Source organism: Urocitellus parryii, chromosome 9 (assembly GCF_045843805.1).
Source record: "Urocitellus parryii isolate mUroPar1 chromosome 9, mUroPar1.hap1, whole genome shotgun sequence".
Classification (NCBI taxonomy): Eukaryota; Metazoa; Chordata; class Mammalia; order Rodentia; family Sciuridae; genus Urocitellus; species Urocitellus parryii.
The window spans coordinates 128,566,582-128,586,753 of NC_135539.1; the positions used below are offsets into that span (position 1 = coordinate 128,566,582).

At 36.2% G+C, this 20,172-nt stretch overlaps 3 pseudogenes; all 3 read left to right on the forward strand.

Annotated features, from left to right (window-relative positions):
- On the forward strand, positions 1-4,173 carry LOC144257021 (primary cilium assembly protein FAM149B1-like; annotated as a pseudogene).
- A 1,728-nt stretch (positions 4,174-5,901) lies between these two features.
- Positions 5,902-10,101, forward strand: LOC144257022 (primary cilium assembly protein FAM149B1-like; annotated as a pseudogene).
- Positions 10,102-11,829: 1,728 nt separating this feature from the next.
- LOC144257023 (primary cilium assembly protein FAM149B1-like) lies at positions 11,830-16,002 on the forward strand (annotated as a pseudogene).
- Positions 16,003-20,172: the final 4,170 nt, after the last annotated feature.

Sequence of the window (20,172 nt, forward strand, 5' to 3'; positions counted from 1 at the left end):
ATGGCTTCATGCCTAGCAAACTACAATTCAAACAGTGCAAATCCAAGGAAAGGCACAGAGCTTCTAAGACCCATGTTTCAAGAGACCCAGTAATTTGATAAATGCTCTAGAGATGCAGATGTTTAGTCTGCTGAACTAAACAAGGTCTTGCCTTCTCACAGCATCTAGCAATTTTTCTCTGTAGCCCATCAAAATCATAGTTAAGTCTATGTCTGCAATTAAAAAAAAATTAATGTCTGTTTTTACTACTGTAAATTTCACTGTTGTCAGAACTAGATCCATTCTGTTCATGATTTTATCCCTTCTACTTAGTGTCCTTCTTCATGGTTGGTAGTTGTTTAATGCATATAAAGGAATAATGCCAGTGGGATTAAGTTTTTTTATAGTATGTTTTTAAATGGGTTAGAATTAACTTTGAAAAGAGAAAGACCTAGTTCTCCACAACTGGGAGAGGTTATTTAGCAAAAATAGAATTGACTTTACTAATATAGAGATAATATTAACCTGCTTATTATGACAGTCATCCACCAATTTTATATCGATTGTACCAATTTTCTGACCCTATACATTGATCTATTTCAATATACTTTCAGGTTTACCACATTGGATTGACCCATTTTACAGTTTTATTCCTAGGCATTTTATCTAAAAATCCTCTTTCTTCAATAAGATAGCTACATTCATATTTATCCTATTTTCAAAGAACTTGAAGAGATATTGCAATCAATATACTTAATGTTTAATCAACAATGTGAATCAATATACTTAATGTTTAATCAACAATGTGAATTTATTTACCAAAATTAATCTTTATCTTAAACAGTAAGAATTATTAGGCAATAAGGATCTTTCTTTAAAGAAATAAACTTACATTTTAATAGGTGTTTATCATGTCAAAATATGGACAAAATTTTAGCTCAATTAGTATAGTTAAATTAGGAAAATAACCTGAAATATCCTTAAATTAATTATAGCCAGTTTAGTATATATAAATCTCTTTTTTAATTGTTTTAACTTTTTATATCATCTGTTTAGATAACAATATAAAAATCTTTTTTACTTAGGAAAATGAATATAAAGACCTTGTTTTACCCAAAGATTATTATTTTCTTCTTTTTAGGATCCATGTGTGGTTTTTTGTTGTTGTTGTTGTTGTTGTTGAAGCATCTTTTTCTTTTAGAAAATTTTTTTTTGGTTATACTTTGGAACAATTTCTGAAAACCTTAGAATTTATAAACAAATTATTATACTTTGATAAGAAATATCAATGAAAATATAGTTAAAATCCTTAGATATTTTGTAGACATAATTATAATTATTTATCATCTTATGAGTTTGAACAGTAACTTTGAGAATTAGAAACTACTTGAAGATTGTATTTTTACTTAAAAGTAAATTTATAGTAAACACATTTATCTCAAATATCTGTAACTGAAAAGGCAGAGTATCTGATAAATGTAAATATAAAACATAAATTATGGGTTTTCTGTTGAAGAAAAACAATTGGGCAAATATAAATTAACTAATCAATTAGGCATGTGCTAATTATTCTATAGATAAACAAATATAGGTTATCTAAATATCTAAAAAATATATATTAAGAATAAGAACATAAATTATAATTGTATTAACTTTATATGTAACCACGTGGTCTTAAAATATTTGGATCTATTTTAATTTATTTTTAACTAGGAGTGCACTCTTCTATGTGACGTCACTTGATGTAACGGAAATAAAATCCTTGTGCATACATATTTACTTCTTATAGTCAGAAATGAGAATAAGGATTTTTTGGTCATCATAGGAACATTGTCGGCTTTGTTCCTGTGGCAAGCAAATGCATCCTCATAACCTCCAAAATTAAAAGTAAAATATAAAGAAGTATGTTTGATATCTCTCATCAATAGAACATTATTTAGTAACACAATTATAGAGAAAAGTCAGGTTATTTAACTTAGAACTAACTTAAATTTAGGACTGTAACATAGAAACCTGTGGAATTAAATTTTGTCTGAAAAAGATATCTTTCGTTAGCATTTACAGGTAGGCATTTTTAAAAATACAGGCTCTGAGCAGCTCCGGTAGAAATCTGAAACACAGTAGTACAGGTTAGTGGCTGGAAGGCCGGACTAGACGTCCTGTCTGAGTGACTGTGGAAGAACCAATCGGAAGCCCGCAAAAGTGTGGGACCAGAAAGAGTGGACCAGGAAGCCGCTCTTCCCGCCAGGCACCCCATGGTTACCATGGTGATGAAAACAACATGGAGTCCGATGCCCATTTTCGGGGCAAAAGTTCCCCAAGTTTTCCTAGCCAATTGCATTTTGTTTGATTTTGTCTGCATTTCCCCCCACCTGGCCAAGATCTTACTGCGGTAGCAGCTTGTTGTCTCTGCGACCTGCGGTTGCAGCTCATGTACATCCTGTACTTTTTTCTGTGTCACGTGGGTGCTCCAAAGGTTTTTTACCAGCGAACGCTAGCATTACCATCAGATCTTAAGTTAGTCTGTGTTTGGCATTTAGGTCAAGTAATTCAAGGGTTAAAAGCACTGCCAGCCACAGGGGCTAGGACCCCATAGTGAGCCGCTTCCCCATAGTGAGCAGTAAGCAGCAGAGGCTAAAGTCTCTTGTCCCCAGTGGCTGAGTTACAGCCAATCTGATTCATAGGACAATCATGTAGTAAAAATACAATCACTTTTGATTCCCAAAGTGAGTCTGACTTCACTCAAGAATCACCTTTAACATCAGGCAATGCTGGGAATTCAGGATCTGCTTTTCCAAGTTATAGTGGCACAGGGATCTCTACAGAAGGCAGCTCAGACTTCTCCTGGGGATATGGTGAACTTGATAAAAATGCCACTGAAAAAGTCCAGGCCATGTTCACAGCCATTGATGAGCTCTTATATGAGCAAAAGTCAAGTGTGCATACCAAGAGTCTACAAGAAGAGTGCCAAGAGTGGACATCTAGCTTTCCTCACCTCAGGATTCTGGGTAAACAGATAATTACTCCAAGTGAAGGTTATGGATTATATCCTAGATCCCCACCTGCTATTTCAGCTTCACATGAAGCAGCCTTGTCTCAAGAAAGAGATTCAGCAATATCCCCTGGTTTGTGTGCTGTGGAAAGAGAAGACAACTGTATAATCTGCTCAGAAGGAATAGTTGAGGAATACCTGGCTTTTGACCATACAGATATGGAAGAGGGATTTCATGAAAATAAATCAGAAGCAGCTACAAAGGAACAGAAATTAGGGTACCCTCCCATTGCTCCATTTTACTGCATGAAAGAGGACATTCTTGCTTATGTGTTTCGCAAAGTGTGGAGCAAAACTGTGAGCTGTTTGGAGCAATTGACACGTAGTTACCGGGAGGGATTTCCTTCTGATGGTGAGAGTAATGTTGCAGTCACCAGACAGACTCAGAAAGTCTCTGTGCTGAGTGAACCACATACTTTGGTGTTACCTCCAGTGCCACAGTCCAAGGTGCTGTCACCTCGAATCTGATGAGTGTCAAGCAAGTGGTCATCAGCCAAATGCGAATGGTTTCTTGATTCATGGGATGCCTCTACAGCCAAGAAATCTCTACCTAATTGATAAGCTCCTAGATCTTGATAACAAGCTACTTATGAGGCCTGGGTCCAGTACCATCTTTTCAACCCGAAATTGGCCAAACCGAGCCTTGGAGCTTAGAACATCATGTCTGTCATATAAAGTGCAGTCTGCCAAGAGACGTAATCCCCCACCATGTACCCTTCATCCAATCAGCACAGCCACTCATGCACTGGAACACCAAGACCTGTGGAAGAAATCCTCAGAGGGTCACAAGTCCCTTTGGCAATACCCCTGAGTCGAAATAATCTGCTGCCACCTATTGGCACAAGTGAAGTGGAACACCTGAGCCCTGTGGGGCCACAAAGGCAAATGAAACCCCATGGTGATTCCAGTGGAGCCCGAAGTGCAGTGGTGGATGAGCCTAACCAGCAGCAGCCTCAAGATAGGCCCAATACAGCTCGGTCATTTATGCCAGAAACACAGTATCAGCCTTCACATGCACTTGAGTACCTCATCAAGCCTGACCCAGTAGGGGATCTGCAGGTCCTCATTTGCATGCCTCTATAAAAATCTCAAAGCAGAGGTGGCCAATCTCTAAAACCAGGCAGGGACCAGAAGGCAAATGAGAAGAACCTATCAGGCTGCAGCAAACATGTGGGAAGACTTCAAGAATCAGTGTTCGACCATCAAATGATGGAGAGCGTGTATACAAGATCAACTAGAATCCATCCATTAAGTGGTACTTGAATGCATTCTAGAAAACACCATACTTGGAAAAGAGATAAAGCTCACAGCTCTGGGCTCAAAGGACTCATAGTCTGCATAGCCAAATCTATTAATACATTTGTCTTTTATGGTAATTTTCTATCCTTTTAAAGAAATAGTATTCCAAGATAAGGGAGGTGTGAGTTAAAGAGGTAGTAAGTGACTGCTATTTCAATTTTACTACTGAAAAGTTTTGATCCCTTTGTTGATATCCTAAACATTAATTTCTATTTTCTCCTACTTTTCATAGATAGCTTTTTATTCCATTGGAAAATGTGTGAGGTGATTGATTTTATAGTCAGTTATACTGTTTCCTTTATCTCTCTATTTGGATACTTTAGATCATATGACCTATCTAAAATAGGCGTTAATATTTGTTAGTGTTCTGTTTTTCAAAATGACCTCTTAAATTCTCAAAAATTTTCAGATTATTTTGATAGTGATATGTTGATTTTTCAATAAAACTACTTTTTTTAGACTTGTAATAAGGCTATGAATTTACCTGATATTTGGTCAACACATTGAACTAAAGCTAAACCTTCCATTTTTGTCTATTTTATATATTTCAATTAAATTTTATAATTTCTTCAGGACCATTTGGAACAATTACTTCTAAGTCTGTTTATGGCAAAACAAGGCTAAAGGCATTCAGACTTCTAGAGGGACCTTAAAAAGCCCCTGAATTTGTCATTGTTAATGAAGTTAATTCAAAGGAATAATCACAGAGAAGTAGTATTGGCTATCCATGGGGAGGAAAGAGAATAGCAGACCTGGAACAGTAGGCCCCTATTCAAACTTAGGCAGCTGGAGTTCCAAATTGGCCAGATTGGTGAGAAATTAAAAGATTGGTATCTTCTATGCCACTAAAAAATTTTACTTAAAAAGTGAATTAAAAGCCTAGGAATAAGTCCAAATATAAATAGTCAATGTGAGTATTGTTATGGTTTAGATTTGAGGTGTCCCCAAAACCTCATGTATGAACTATGCAAGAAAGTATAAAGGGTGAATGACTGGGCTATGAGAACTTTAACCCAATCAGTGAATTAATTCACTAATAGGGATTAACAGGATGGTAACTGTAGCTAGGTAGGGTGTGAGCAAAGGAAGTGGGTCACTGGGGACATACCTTAGGGGTACATATTTTGTAGTAGGTGAGTGGAAACTGTCTGCTTCTCAGAGTGATGTCTTGAGCCTCTTTCCTCTACCACACCCTCCCCACATGATATTCTGCCTTGTGGTGGAAGACCTTAGACAGCACAAAAGAATTTCCCAAGCTTTCCCTGCTCAAGATGTTAACTTTGGAGCAGAAATAATGCAAGGTGCTAAGGCTATCTATCCTCAGGGAACATCCTAGAATACAATAGTAGCACTCCACTCAGACTAAAAATGCTGAAAGAATGTGGGAATACATCAAGTAAGACTCTGTATGTAGAAATTTGGTTACCCCAAAGATTAGAGTTAAAATAGTTCAATGAAAGTCATAATAGTCTTCAAGAGATCAGGTTCTCTGTTATCTACCACATTGGCTATCTGAATCTATTGTGGAATTCTCATTTACAAACAAGATAGTTCTGACCAATAGGTCAATCATGGCTTCATGCCTAGCAAACTACAATTCAAACAGTGCAAATCCAAGGAAAGGCACAGAGCTTCTAAGACCCATGTTTCAAGAGACCCAGTAATTTGATAAATGCTCTAGAGATGCAGATGTTTAGTCTGCTGAACTAAACAAGGTCTTGCCTTCTCACAGCATCTAGCAATTTTTCTCTGTAGCCCATCAAAATCATAGTTAAGTCTATGTCTGCAATTAAAAAAAAATTAATGTCTGTTTTTACTACTGTAAATTTCACTGTTGTCAGAACTAGATCCATTCTGTTCATGATTTTATCCCTTCTACTTAGTGTCCTTCTTCATGGTTGGTAGTTGTTTAATGCATATAAAGGAATAATGCCAGTGGGATTAAGTTTTTTTATAGTATGTTTTTAAATGGGTTAGAATTAACTTTGAAAAGAGAAAGACCTAGTTCTCCACAACTGGGAGAGGTTATTTAGCAAAAATAGAATTGACTTTACTAATATAGAGATAATATTAACCTGCTTATTATGACAGTCATCCACCAATTTTATATCGATTGTACCAATTTTCTGACCCTATACATTGATCTATTTCAATATACTTTCAGGTTTACCACATTGGATTGACCCATTTTACAGTTTTATTCCTAGGCATTTTATCTAAAAATCCTCTTTCTTCAATAAGATAGCTACATTCATATTTATCCTATTTTCAAAGAACTTGAAGAGATATTGCAATCAATATACTTAATGTTTAATCAACAATGTGAATCAATATACTTAATGTTTAATCAACAATGTGAATTTATTTACCAAAATTAATCTTTATCTTAAACAGTAAGAATTATTAGGCAATAAGGATCTTTCTTTAAAGAAATAAACTTACATTTTAATAGGTGTTTATCATGTCAAAATATGGACAAAATTTTAGCTCAATTAGTATAGTTAAATTAGGAAAATAACCTGAAATATCCTTAAATTAATTATAGCCAGTTTAGTATATATAAATCTCTTTTTTAATTGTTTTAACTTTTTATATCATCTGTTTAGATAACAATATAAAAATCTTTTTTACTTAGGAAAATGAATATAAAGACCTTGTTTTACCCAAAGATTATTATTTTCTTCTTTTTAGGATCCATGTGTGGTTTTTTGTTGTTGTTGTTGTTGTTGTTGAAGCATCTTTTTCTTTTAGAAAATTTTTTTTTGGTTATACTTTGGAACAATTTCTGAAAACCTTAGAATTTATAAACAAATTATTATACTTTGATAAGAAATATCAATGAAAATATAGTTAAAATCCTTAGATATTTTGTAGACATAATTATAATTATTTATCATCTTATGAGTTTGAACAGTAACTTTGAGAATTAGAAACTACTTGAAGATTGTATTTTTACTTAAAAGTAAATTTATAGTAAACACATTTATCTCAAATATCTGTAACTGAAAAGGCAGAGTATCTGATAAATGTAAATATAAAACATAAATTATGGGTTTTCTGTTGAAGAAAAACAATTGGGCAAATATAAATTAACTAATCAATTAGGCATGTGCTAATTATTCTATAGATAAACAAATATAGGTTATCTAAATATCTAAAAAATATATATTAAGAATAAGAACATAAATTATAATTGTATTAACTTTATATGTAACCACGTGGTCTTAAAATATTTGGATCTATTTTAATTTATTTTTAACTAGGAGTGCACTCTTCTATGTGACGTCACTTGATGTAACGGAAATAAAATCCTTGTGCATACATATTTACTTCTTATAGTCAGAAATGAGAATAAGGATTTTTTGGTCATCATAGGAACATTGTCGGCTTTGTTCCTGTGGCAAGCAAATGCATCCTCATAACCTCCAAAATTAAAAGTAAAATATAAAGAAGTATGTTTGATATCTCTCATCAATAGAACATTATTTAGTAACACAATTATAGAGAAAAGTCAGGTTATTTAACTTAGAACTAACTTAAATTTAGGACTGTAACATAGAAACCTGTGGAATTAAATTTTGTCTGAAAAAGATATCTTTCGTTAGCATTTACAGGTAGGCATTTTTAAAAATACAGGCTCTGAGCAGCTCCGGTAGAAATCTGAAACACAGTAGTACAGGTTAGTGGCTGGAAGGCCGGACTAGACGTCCTGTCTGAGTGACTGTGGAAGAACCAATCGGAAGCCCGCAAAAGTGTGGGACCAGAAAGAGTGGACCAGGAAGCCGCTCTTCCCGCCAGGCACCCCATGGTTACCATGGTGATGAAAACAACATGGAGTCCGATGCCCATTTTCGGGGCAAAAGTTCCCCAAGTTTTCCTAGCCAATTGCATTTTGTTTGATTTTGTCTGCATTTCCCCCCACCTGGCCAAGATCTTACTGCGGTAGCAGCTTGTTGTCTCTGCGACCTGCGGTTGCAGCTCATGTACATCCTGTACTTTTTTCTGTGTCACGTGGGTGCTCCAAAGGTTTTTTACCAGCGAACGCTAGCATTACCATCAGATCTTAAGTTAGTCTGTGTTTGGCATTTAGGTCAAGTAATTCAAGGGTTAAAAGCACTGCCAGCCACAGGGGCTAGGACCCCATAGTGAGCCGCTTCCCCATAGTGAGCAGTAAGCAGCAGAGGCTAAAGTCTCTTGTCCCCAGTGGCTGAGTTACAGCCAATCTGATTCATAGGACAATCATGTAGTAAAAATACAATCACTTTTGATTCCCAAAGTGAGTCTGACTTCACTCAAGAATCACCTTTAACATCAGGCAATGCTGGGAATTCAGGATCTGCTTTTCCAAGTTATAGTGGCACAGGGATCTCTACAGAAGGCAGCTCAGACTTCTCCTGGGGATATGGTGAACTTGATAAAAATGCCACTGAAAAAGTCCAGGCCATGTTCACAGCCATTGATGAGCTCTTATATGAGCAAAAGTCAAGTGTGCATACCAAGAGTCTACAAGAAGAGTGCCAAGAGTGGACATCTAGCTTTCCTCACCTCAGGATTCTGGGTAAACAGATAATTACTCCAAGTGAAGGTTATGGATTATATCCTAGATCCCCACCTGCTATTTCAGCTTCACATGAAGCAGCCTTGTCTCAAGAAAGAGATTCAGCAATATCCCCTGGTTTGTGTGCTGTGGAAAGAGAAGACAACTGTATAATCTGCTCAGAAGGAATAGTTGAGGAATACCTGGCTTTTGACCATACAGATATGGAAGAGGGATTTCATGAAAATAAATCAGAAGCAGCTACAAAGGAACAGAAATTAGGGTACCCTCCCATTGCTCCATTTTACTGCATGAAAGAGGACATTCTTGCTTATGTGTTTCGCAAAGTGTGGAGCAAAACTGTGAGCTGTTTGGAGCAATTGACACGTAGTTACCGGGAGGGATTTCCTTCTGATGGTGAGAGTAATGTTGCAGTCACCAGACAGACTCAGAAAGTCTCTGTGCTGAGTGAACCACATACTTTGGTGTTACCTCCAGTGCCACAGTCCAAGGTGCTGTCACCTCGAATCTGATGAGTGTCAAGCAAGTGGTCATCAGCCAAATGCGAATGGTTTCTTGATTCATGGGATGCCTCTACAGCCAAGAAATCTCTACCTAATTGATAAGCTCCTAGATCTTGATAACAAGCTACTTATGAGGCCTGGGTCCAGTACCATCTTTTCAACCCGAAATTGGCCAAACCGAGCCTTGGAGCTTAGAACATCATGTCTGTCATATAAAGTGCAGTCTGCCAAGAGACGTAATCCCCCACCATGTACCCTTCATCCAATCAGCACAGCCACTCATGCACTGGAACACCAAGACCTGTGGAAGAAATCCTCAGAGGGTCACAAGTCCCTTTGGCAATACCCCTGAGTCGAAATAATCTGCTGCCACCTATTGGCACAAGTGAAGTGGAACACCTGAGCCCTGTGGGGCCACAAAGGCAAATGAAACCCCATGGTGATTCCAGTGGAGCCCGAAGTGCAGTGGTGGATGAGCCTAACCAGCAGCAGCCTCAAGATAGGCTCCTTTTATCTAACTTCTTCTCCAGGCCCAATACAGCTCGGTCATTTATGCCAGAAACACAGTATCAGCCTTCACATGCACTTGAGTACCTCATCAAGCCTGACCCAGTAGGGGATCTGCAGGTCCTCATTTGCATGCCTCTATAAAAATCTCAAAGCAGAGGTGGCCAATCTCTAAAACCAGGCAGGGACCAGAAGGCAAATGAGAAGAACCTATCAGGCTGCAGCAAACATGTGGGAAGACTTCAAGAATCAGTGTTCGACCATCAAATGATGGAGAGCGTGTATACAAGATCAACTAGAATCCATCCATTAAGTGGTACTTGAATGCATTCTAGAAAACACCATACTTGGAAAAGAGATAAAGCTCACAGCTCTGGGCTCAAAGGACTCATAGTCTGCATAGCCAAATCTATTAATACATTTGTCTTTTATGGTAATTTTCTATCCTTTTAAAGAAATAGTATTCCAAGATAAGGGAGGTGTGAGTTAAAGAGGTAGTAAGTGACTGCTATTTCAATTTTACTACTGAAAAGTTTTGATCCCTTTGTTGATATCCTAAACATTAATTTCTATTTTCTCCTACTTTTCATAGATAGCTTTTTATTCCATTGGAAAATGTGTGAGGTGATTGATTTTATAGTCAGTTATACTGTTTCCTTTATCTCTCTATTTGGATACTTTAGATCATATGACCTATCTAAAATAGGCGTTAATATTTGTTAGTGTTCTGTTTTTCAAAATGACCTCTTAAATTCTCAAAAATTTTCAGATTATTTTGATAGTGATATGTTGATTTTTCAATAAAACTACTTTTTTTAGACTTGTAATAAGGCTATGAATTTACCTGATATTTGGTCAACACATTGAACTAAAGCTAAACCTTCCATTTTTGTCTATTTTATATATTTCAATTAAATTTTATAATTTCTTCAGGACCATTTGGAACAATTACTTCTAAGTCTGTTTATGGCAAAACAAGGCTAAAGGCATTCAGACTTCTAGAGGGACCTTAAAAAGCCCCTGAATTTGTCATTGTTAATGAAGTTAATTCAAAGGAATAATCACAGAGAAGTAGTATTGGCTATCCATGGGGAGGAAAGAGAATAGCAGACCTGGAACAGTAGGCCCCTATTCAAACTTAGGCAGCTGGAGTTCCAAATTGGCCAGATTGGTGAGAAATTAAAAGATTGGTATCTTCTATGCCACTAAAAAATTTTACTTAAAAAGTGAATTAAAAGCCTAGGAATAAGTCCAAATATAAATAGTCAATGTGAGTATTGTTATGGTTTAGATTTGAGGTGTCCCCAAAACCTCATGTATGAACTATGCAAGAAAGTATAAAGGGTGAATGACTGGGCTATGAGAACTTTAACCCAATCAGTGAATTAATTCACTAATAGGGATTAACAGGATGGTAACTGTAGCTAGGTAGGGTGTGAGCAAAGGAAGTGGGTCACTGGGGACATACCTTAGGGGTACATATTTTGTAGTAGGTGAGTGGAAACTGTCTGCTTCTCAGAGTGATGTCTTGAGCCTCTTTCCTCTACCACACCCTCCCCACATGATATTCTGCCTTGTGGTGGAAGACCTTAGACAGCACAAAAGAATTTCCCAAGCTTTCCCTGCTCAAGATGTTAACTTTGGAGCAGAAATAATGCAAGGTGCTAAGGCTATCTATCCTCAGGGAACATCCTAGAATACAATAGTAGCACTCCACTCAGACTAAAAATGCTGAAAGAATGTGGGAATACATCAAGTAAGACTCTGTATGTAGAAATTTGGTTACCCCAAAGATTAGAGTTAAAATAGTTCAATGAAAGTCATAATAGTCTTCAAGAGATCAGGTTCTCTGTTATCTACCACATTGGCTATCTGAATCTATTGTGGAATTCTCATTTACAAACAAGATAGTTCTGACCAATAGGTCAATCATGGCTTCATGCCTAGCAAACTACAATTCAAACAGTGCAAATCCAAGGAAAGGCACAGAGCTTCTAAGACCCATGTTTCAAGAGACCCAGTAATTTGATAAATGCTCTAGAGATGCAGATGTTTAGTCTGCTGAACTAAACAAGGTCTTGCCTTCTCACAGCATCTAGCAATTTTTCTCTGTAGCCCATCAAAATCATAGTTAAGTCTATGTCTGCAATTAAAAAAAAATTAATGTCTGTTTTTACTACTGTAAATTTCACTGTTGTCAGAACTAGATCCATTCTGTTCATGATTTTATCCCTTCTACTTAGTGTCCTTCTTCATGGTTGGTAGTTGTTTAATGCATATAAAGGAATAATGCCAGTGGGATTAAGTTTTTTTATAGTATGTTTTTAAATGGGTTAGAATTAACTTTGAAAAGAGAAAGACCTAGTTCTCCACAACTGGGAGAGGTTATTTAGCAAAAATAGAATTGACTTTACTAATATAGAGATAATATTAACCTGCTTATTATGACAGTCATCCACCAATTTTATATCGATTGTACCAATTTTCTGACCCTATACATTGATCTATTTCAATATACTTTCAGGTTTACCACATTGGATTGACCCATTTTACAGTTTTATTCCTAGGCATTTTATCTAAAAATCCTCTTTCTTCAATAAGATAGCTACATTCATATTTATCCTATTTTCAAAGAACTTGAAGAGATATTGCAATCAATATACTTAATGTTTAATCAACAATGTGAATCAATATACTTAATGTTTAATCAACAATGTGAATTTATTTACCAAAATTAATCTTTATCTTAAACAGTAAGAATTATTAGGCAATAAGGATCTTTCTTTAAAGAAATAAACTTACATTTTAATAGGTGTTTATCATGTCAAAATATGGACAAAATTTTAGCTCAATTAGTATAGTTAAATTAGGAAAATAACCTGAAATATCCTTAAATTAATTATAGCCAGTTTAGTATATATAAATCTCTTTTTTAATTGTTTTAACTTTTTATATCATCTGTTTAGATAACAATATAAAAATCTTTTTTACTTAGGAAAATGAATATAAAGACCTTGTTTTACCCAAAGATTATTATTTTCTTCTTTTTAGGATCCATGTGTGGTTTTTTGTTGTTGTTGTTGTTGTTGTTGAAGCATCTTTTTCTTTTAGAAAATTTTTTTTTGGTTATACTTTGGAACAATTTCTGAAAACCTTAGAATTTATAAACAAATTATTATACTTTGATAAGAAATATCAATGAAAATATAGTTAAAATCCTTAGATATTTTGTAGACATAATTATAATTATTTATCATCTTATGAGTTTGAACAGTAACTTTGAGAATTAGAAACTACTTGAAGATTGTATTTTTACTTAAAAGTAAATTTATAGTAAACACATTTATCTCAAATATCTGTAACTGAAAAGGCAGAGTATCTGATAAATGTAAATATAAAACATAAATTATGGGTTTTCTGTTGAAGAAAAACAATTGGGCAAATATAAATTAACTAATCAATTAGGCATGTGCTAATTATTCTATAGATAAACAAATATAGGTTATCTAAATATCTAAAAAATATATATTAAGAATAAGAACATAAATTATAATTGTATTAACTTTATATGTAACCACGTGGTCTTAAAATATTTGGATCTATTTTAATTTATTTTTAACTAGGAGTGCACTCTTCTATGTGACGTCACTTGATGTAACGGAAATAAAATCCTTGTGCATACATATTTACTTCTTATAGTCAGAAATGAGAATAAGGATTTTTTGGTCATCATAGGAACATTGTCGGCTTTGTTCCTGTGGCAAGCAAATGCATCCTCATAACCTCCAAAATTAAAAGTAAAATATAAAGAAGTATGTTTGATATCTCTCATCAATAGAACATTATTTAGTAACACAATTATAGAGAAAAGTCAGGTTATTTAACTTAGAACTAACTTAAATTTAGGACTGTAACATAGAAACCTGTGGAATTAAATTTTGTCTGAAAAAGATATCTTTCGTTAGCATTTACAGGTAGGCATTTTTAAAAATACAGGCTCTGAGCAGCTCCGGTAGAAATCTGAAACACAGTAGTACAGGTTAGTGGCTGGAAGGCCGGACTAGACGTCCTGTCTGAGTGACTGTGGAAGAACCAATCGGAAGCCCGCAAAAGTGTGGGACCAGAAAGAGTGGACCAGGAAGCCGCTCTTCCCGCCAGGCACCCCATGGTTACCATGGTGATGAAAACAACATGGAGTCCGATGCCCATTTTCGGGGCAAAAGTTCCCCAAGTTTTCCTAGCCAATTGCATTTTGTTTGATTTTGTCTGCATTTCCCCCCACCTGGCCAAGATCTTACTGCGGTAGCAGCTTGTTGTCTCTGCGACCTGCGGTTGCAGCTCATGTACATCCTGTACTTTTTTCTGTGTCACGTGGGTGCTCCAAAGGTTTTTTACCAGCGAACGCTAGCATTACCATCAGATCTTAAGTTAGTCTGTGTTTGGCATTTAGGTCAAGTAATTCAAGGGTTAAAAGCACTGCCAGCCACAGGGGCTAGGACCCCATAGTGAGCCGCTTCCCCATAGTGAGCAGTAAGCAGCAGAGGCTAAAGTCTCTTGTCCCCAGTGGCTGAGTTACAGCCAATCTGATTCATAGGACAATCATGTAGTAAAAATACAATCACTTTTGATTCCCAAAGTGAGTCTGACTTCACTCAAGAATCACCTTTAACATCAGGCAATGCTGGGAATTCAGGATCTGCTTTTCCAAGTTATAGTGGCACAGGGATCTCTACAGAAGGCAGCTCAGACTTCTCCTGGGGATATGGTGAACTTGATAAAAATGCCACTGAAAAAGTCCAGGCCATGTTCACAGCCATTGATGAGCTCTTATATGAGCAAAAGTCAAGTGTGCATACCAAGAGTCTACAAGAAGAGTGCCAAGAGTGGACATCTAGCTTTCCTCACCTCAGGATTCTGGGTAAACAGATAATTACTCCAAGTGAAGGTTATGGATTATATCCTAGATCCCCACCTGCTATTTCAGCTTCACATGAAGCAGCCTTGTCTCAAGAAAGAGATTCAGCAATATCCCCTGGTTTGTGTGCTGTGGAAAGAGAAGACAACTATATAATCTGCTCAGAAGGAATAGTTGAGGAATACCTAGCTTTTGACCATACAGATATGGAAGAGGGATTTCATGAAAATAAATCAGAAGCAGCTACAAAGGAACAGAAATTAGGGTACCCTCCCATTGCTCCATTTTACTGCATGAAAGAGGACATTCTTGCTTATGTGTTTCGCAAAGTGTGGAGCAAAACTGTGAGCTGTTTGGAGCAATTGACACGTAGTTACCGGGAGGGATTTCCTTCTGATGGTGAGAGTAATGTTGCAGTCACCAGACAGACTCAGAAAGTCTCTGTGCTGAGTGAACCACATACTTTGGTGTTACCTCCAGTGCCACAGTCCAAGGTGCTGTCACCTCGAATCTGATGAGTGTCAAGCAAGTGGTCATCAGCCAAATGCGAATGGTTTCTTGATTCATGGGATGCCTCTACAGCCAAGAAATCTCTACCTAATTGATAAGCTCCTAGATCTTGATAACAAGCTACTTATGAGGCCTGGGTCCAGTACCATCTTTTCAACCCGAAATTGGCCAAACCGAGCCTTGGAGCTTAGAACATCATGTCTGTCATATAAAGTGCAGTCTGCCAAGAGACGTAATCCCCCACCATGTACCCTTCATCCAATCAGCACAGCCACTCATGCACTGGAACACCAAGACCTGTGGAAGAAATCCTCAGAGGGTCACAAGTCCCTTTGGCAATACCCCTGAGTCGAAATAATCTGCTGCCACCTATTGGCACAAGTGAAGTGGAACACCTGAGCCCTGTGGGGCCACAAAGGCAAATGAAACCCCATGGTGATTCCAGTGGAGCCCGAAGTGCAGTGGTGGATGAGCCTAACCAGCAGCAGCCTCAAGATAGGCCCAATACAGCTCGGTCATTTATGCCAGAAACACAGTATCAGCCTTCACATGCACTTGAGTACCTCATCAAGCCTGACCCAGTAGGGGATCTGCAGGTCCTCATTTGCATGCCTCTATAAAAATCTCAAAGCAGAGGTGGCCAATCTCTAAAACCAGGCAGGGACCAGAAGGCAAATGAGAAGAACCTATCAGGCTGCAGCAAACATGTGGGAAGACTTCAAGAATCAGTGTTCGACCATCAAATGATGGAGAGCGTGTATACAAGATCAACTAGAATCCATCCATTAAGTGGTACTTGAATGCATTCTAGAAAACACCATACTTGGAAAAGAGATAAAGCTCACAGCTCTGGGCTCAAAGGACTCATAGTCTGCATAGCCAAATCTATTAATACATTTGTCTTTTATGGTAATTTTCTATCCTTTTAAAGAAATAGTATTCCAAGATAAGGGAGGTGTGAGTTAAAGAGGTAGTAAGTGACTGCTATTTCAATTTTACTACTGAAAAGTTTTGATCCCTTTGTTGATATCCTAAACATTAATTTCTATTTTCTCCTACTTTTCATAGATAGCTTTTTATTCCATTGGAAAATGTGTGAGGTGATTGATTTTATAGTCAGTTATACTGTTTCCTTTATCTCTCTATTTGGATACTTTAGATCATATGACCTATCTAAAATAGGCGTTAATATTTGTTAGTGTTCTGTTTTTCAAAATGACCTCTTAAATTCTCAAAAATTTTCAGATTATTTTGATAGTGATATGTTGATTTTTCAATAAAACTACTTTTTTTAGACTTGTAATAAGGCTATGAATTTACCTGATATTTGGTCAACACATTGAACTAAAGCTAAACCTTCCATTTTTGTCTATTTTATATATTTCAATTAAATTTTATAATTTCTTCAGGACCATTTGGAACAATTACTTCTAAGTCTGTTTATGGCAAAACAAGGCTAAAGGCATTCAGACTTCTAGAGGGACCTTAAAAAGCCCCTGAATTTGTCATTGTTAATGAAGTTAATTCAAAGGAATAATCACAGAGAAGTAGTATTGGCTATCCATGGGGAGGAAAGAGAATAGCAGACCTGGAACAGTAGGCCCCTATTCAAACTTAGGCAGCTGGAGTTCCAAATTGGCCAGATTGGTGAGAAATTAAAAGATTGGTATCTTCTATGCCACTAAAAAATTTTACTTAAAAAGTGAATTAAAAGCCTAGGAATAAGTCCAAATATAAATAGTCAATGTGAGTATTGTTATGGTTTAGATTTGAGGTGTCCCCAAAACCTCATGTATGAACTATGCAAGAAAGTATAAAGGGTGAATGACTGGGCTATGAGAACTTTAACCCAATCAGTGAATTAATTCACTAATAGGGATTAACAGGATGGTAACTGTAGCTAGGTAGGGTGTGAGCAAAGGAAGTGGGTCACTGGGGACATACCTTAGGGGTACATATTTTGTAGTAGGTGAGTGGAAACTGTCTGCTTCTCAGAGTGATGTCTTGAGCCTCTTTCCTCTACCACACCCTCCCCACATGATATTCTGCCTTGTGGTGGAAGACCTTAGACAGCACAAAAGAATTTCCCAAGCTTTCCCTGCTCAAGATGTTAACTTTGGAGCAGAAATAATGCAAGGTGCTAAGGCTATCCTCAGGGAACATCCTAGAATACAATAGTAGCACTCCACTCAGACTGAAAATGCTGAAAGAATGTGGGAATACATCAAGTAAGACTCTGTATGTAGAAATTTGGTTACCCCAAAGATTAGAGTTAAAATAGTTCAATGAAAGTCATAATAGTCTTCAAGAGATCAGGTTCTCTGTTATCTACCACATTGGCTATCTGAATCTATTGTGGAATTCTCATTTACAAACAAGATAGTTCTGACCAATAGGTCAATCATGGCTTCATGCCTAGCAAACTACAATTCAAACAGTGCAAATCCAAGGAAAGGCACAGAGCTTCTAAGACCCATGTTTCAAGAGACCCAGTAATTTGATAAATGCTCTAAAGATGCAGATGTTTAGTCTGCTGAACTAAACAAGGTCTTGCCTTCTCACAGCATCTAGCAATTTTTCTCTGTAGCCCATCAAAATCATAGTTAAGTCTATGTCTGCAATTAAAAAAAAATTAATGTCTGTTTTTACTACTGTAAATTTCACTGTTGTCAGAACTAGATCCATTCTGTTCATGATTTTATCCCTTCTACTTAGTGTCCTTCTTCATGGTTGGTAGTTGTTTAATGCATATAAAGGAATAATGCCAGTGGGATTAAGTTTTTTTATAGTATGTTTTTAAATGGGTTAGAATTAACTTTGAAAAGAGAAAGACCTAGTTCTCCACAACTGGGAGAGGTTATTTAGCAAAAATAGAATTGACTTTACTAATATAGAGATAATATTAACCTGCTTATTATGACAGTCATCCACCAATTTTATATCGATTGTACCAATTTTCTGACCCTATACATTGATCTATTTCAATATACTTTCAGGTTTACCACATTGGATTGACCCATTTTACAGTTTTATTCCTAGGCATTTTATCTAAAAATCCTCTTTCTTCAATAAGATAGCTACATTCATATTTATCCTATTTTCAAAGAACTTGAAGAGATATTGCAATCAATATGGACATAATTTACTCTGTTCACTAGAGTTCACAATGTTTGCATGTCTTTTCATAAACTGTAGCTTGACTGCTGTCTAATCATTAGAATCCTTTGGTGATCCCAAAAAATATCCCATATGGCCAAACATGGTGGCCCATGACTGTAATCCCAGTGGCTCAGAAGGCTGAGGCAGGAGAATTGCAAGTTCAAAGCCAGCCTCAGCAATTTAGCAAGGTCATAAGTAATCTAGCAAGACCTTGTCTCAAAAGAAAAAAGAAAAAAAGGGCTAGGGATGTGGTTCAGTGGTTAAACGCCCTTAGGTTCTATTCCTGATATATATATGAGAGAGAGAGAGTTGATCAAAGGGAAAGGATCCTGTTATATTTTATATATATATATATATATATATATATATATATATATATATATATATATATATATATCCATATCCATAATCACATATGCAATCAAGGAATGTCAAAAGTGAAATAAATTGTTTTTCTGGATCATTATCTTTGGTTTTGAATACTTTTGCAGAGAAAAATTTAATTACTTAGGAAAAGTCTCAGTTTTTAAAAAATCTTGATGAAGAATATTAAATATTACTTAGAAAAGGCCAGAGAGACTAGGCCTATAATCCCAGCTTCTCAGAAGGCTGAGGCAGGAGGATAGCAAATCCAAGGTCAGCCTCAGAAACTTAGTGAGGTCCTGCTTCAGAAAATAAAAAGGGCCTGCAGTGCAGCTCAGTGGTAGAACACCCCTGGGTTCCATCGTCAGTGGGGGTGGGGGGATTGGAGGGCGGGGATGACACCCAGACTGATGTAATCTCATACAGTAAGTACATAAAGCAACTGGTTAAATTTCAGTGTATAAAACTCTTTTTTTACTTCCAAAGATAGATTAGACAAGCCTGGTGCCTAAGTAAGATGGCATTAGCAACACACAAATACACTAATAAAAAACAGATGGACCATCAATGACAAAATGATTTATGAATTTCTGAAGCAGTTTAATTAATAGGAACATGAATTGTTATAGTCCACAGAAATATTCAGTGTTAAGGTCAGCAAAGAAATAATACCATGATCTAGTTTCTGGTCCATGTTAATACATATATTGTTCAATTTTTATTTTATTTCAAAAATGAGCACTTAGCTAAGAGTATTTACCCTTCATTTGTGTATTTTTTATATTTCTTTTAAATATAAACCTATTTCTTTTAAATCTATTTCTGAAGAAGTTGATGTTAAGAAGTTTATATTAATAACAGAGAAGGAAAAAAAGCATTTTAAAATTTTGGTAGAATTAAGTTAGTGAAATAATTTCCTTGGTATCACTTGAATTTTATTGGGAGGCATTGTGTTTGGCCACAGTAACAGACATTTTTATTGCCATGGCATTTAGGCCTCTCCATAAACCATAGAGCAAAGGGCTCACTCACATTATTTATTACATTGTCTTCTAGAACATCATTACTTAGTTCTCATCCTTTTATCAGTACTTATCTGACCATGAAGGAAGCTGGATGTAATTTAAGTCAAACATTAAGAAAATCTAAAAATTATAGCCACAAAGGCCAAAATTGAATAAGCAAGGAATAATATTTAAAGTAGTTACTTTAGGGATTATGAGATCAGCAGTTTGTGTAGGTCTGGTTAATAGACATACACCTATTTTAAAGCCTGAATATTAACTTTAGCATATTATAGTTCTGAAATATTAGCTGGCAATAATTA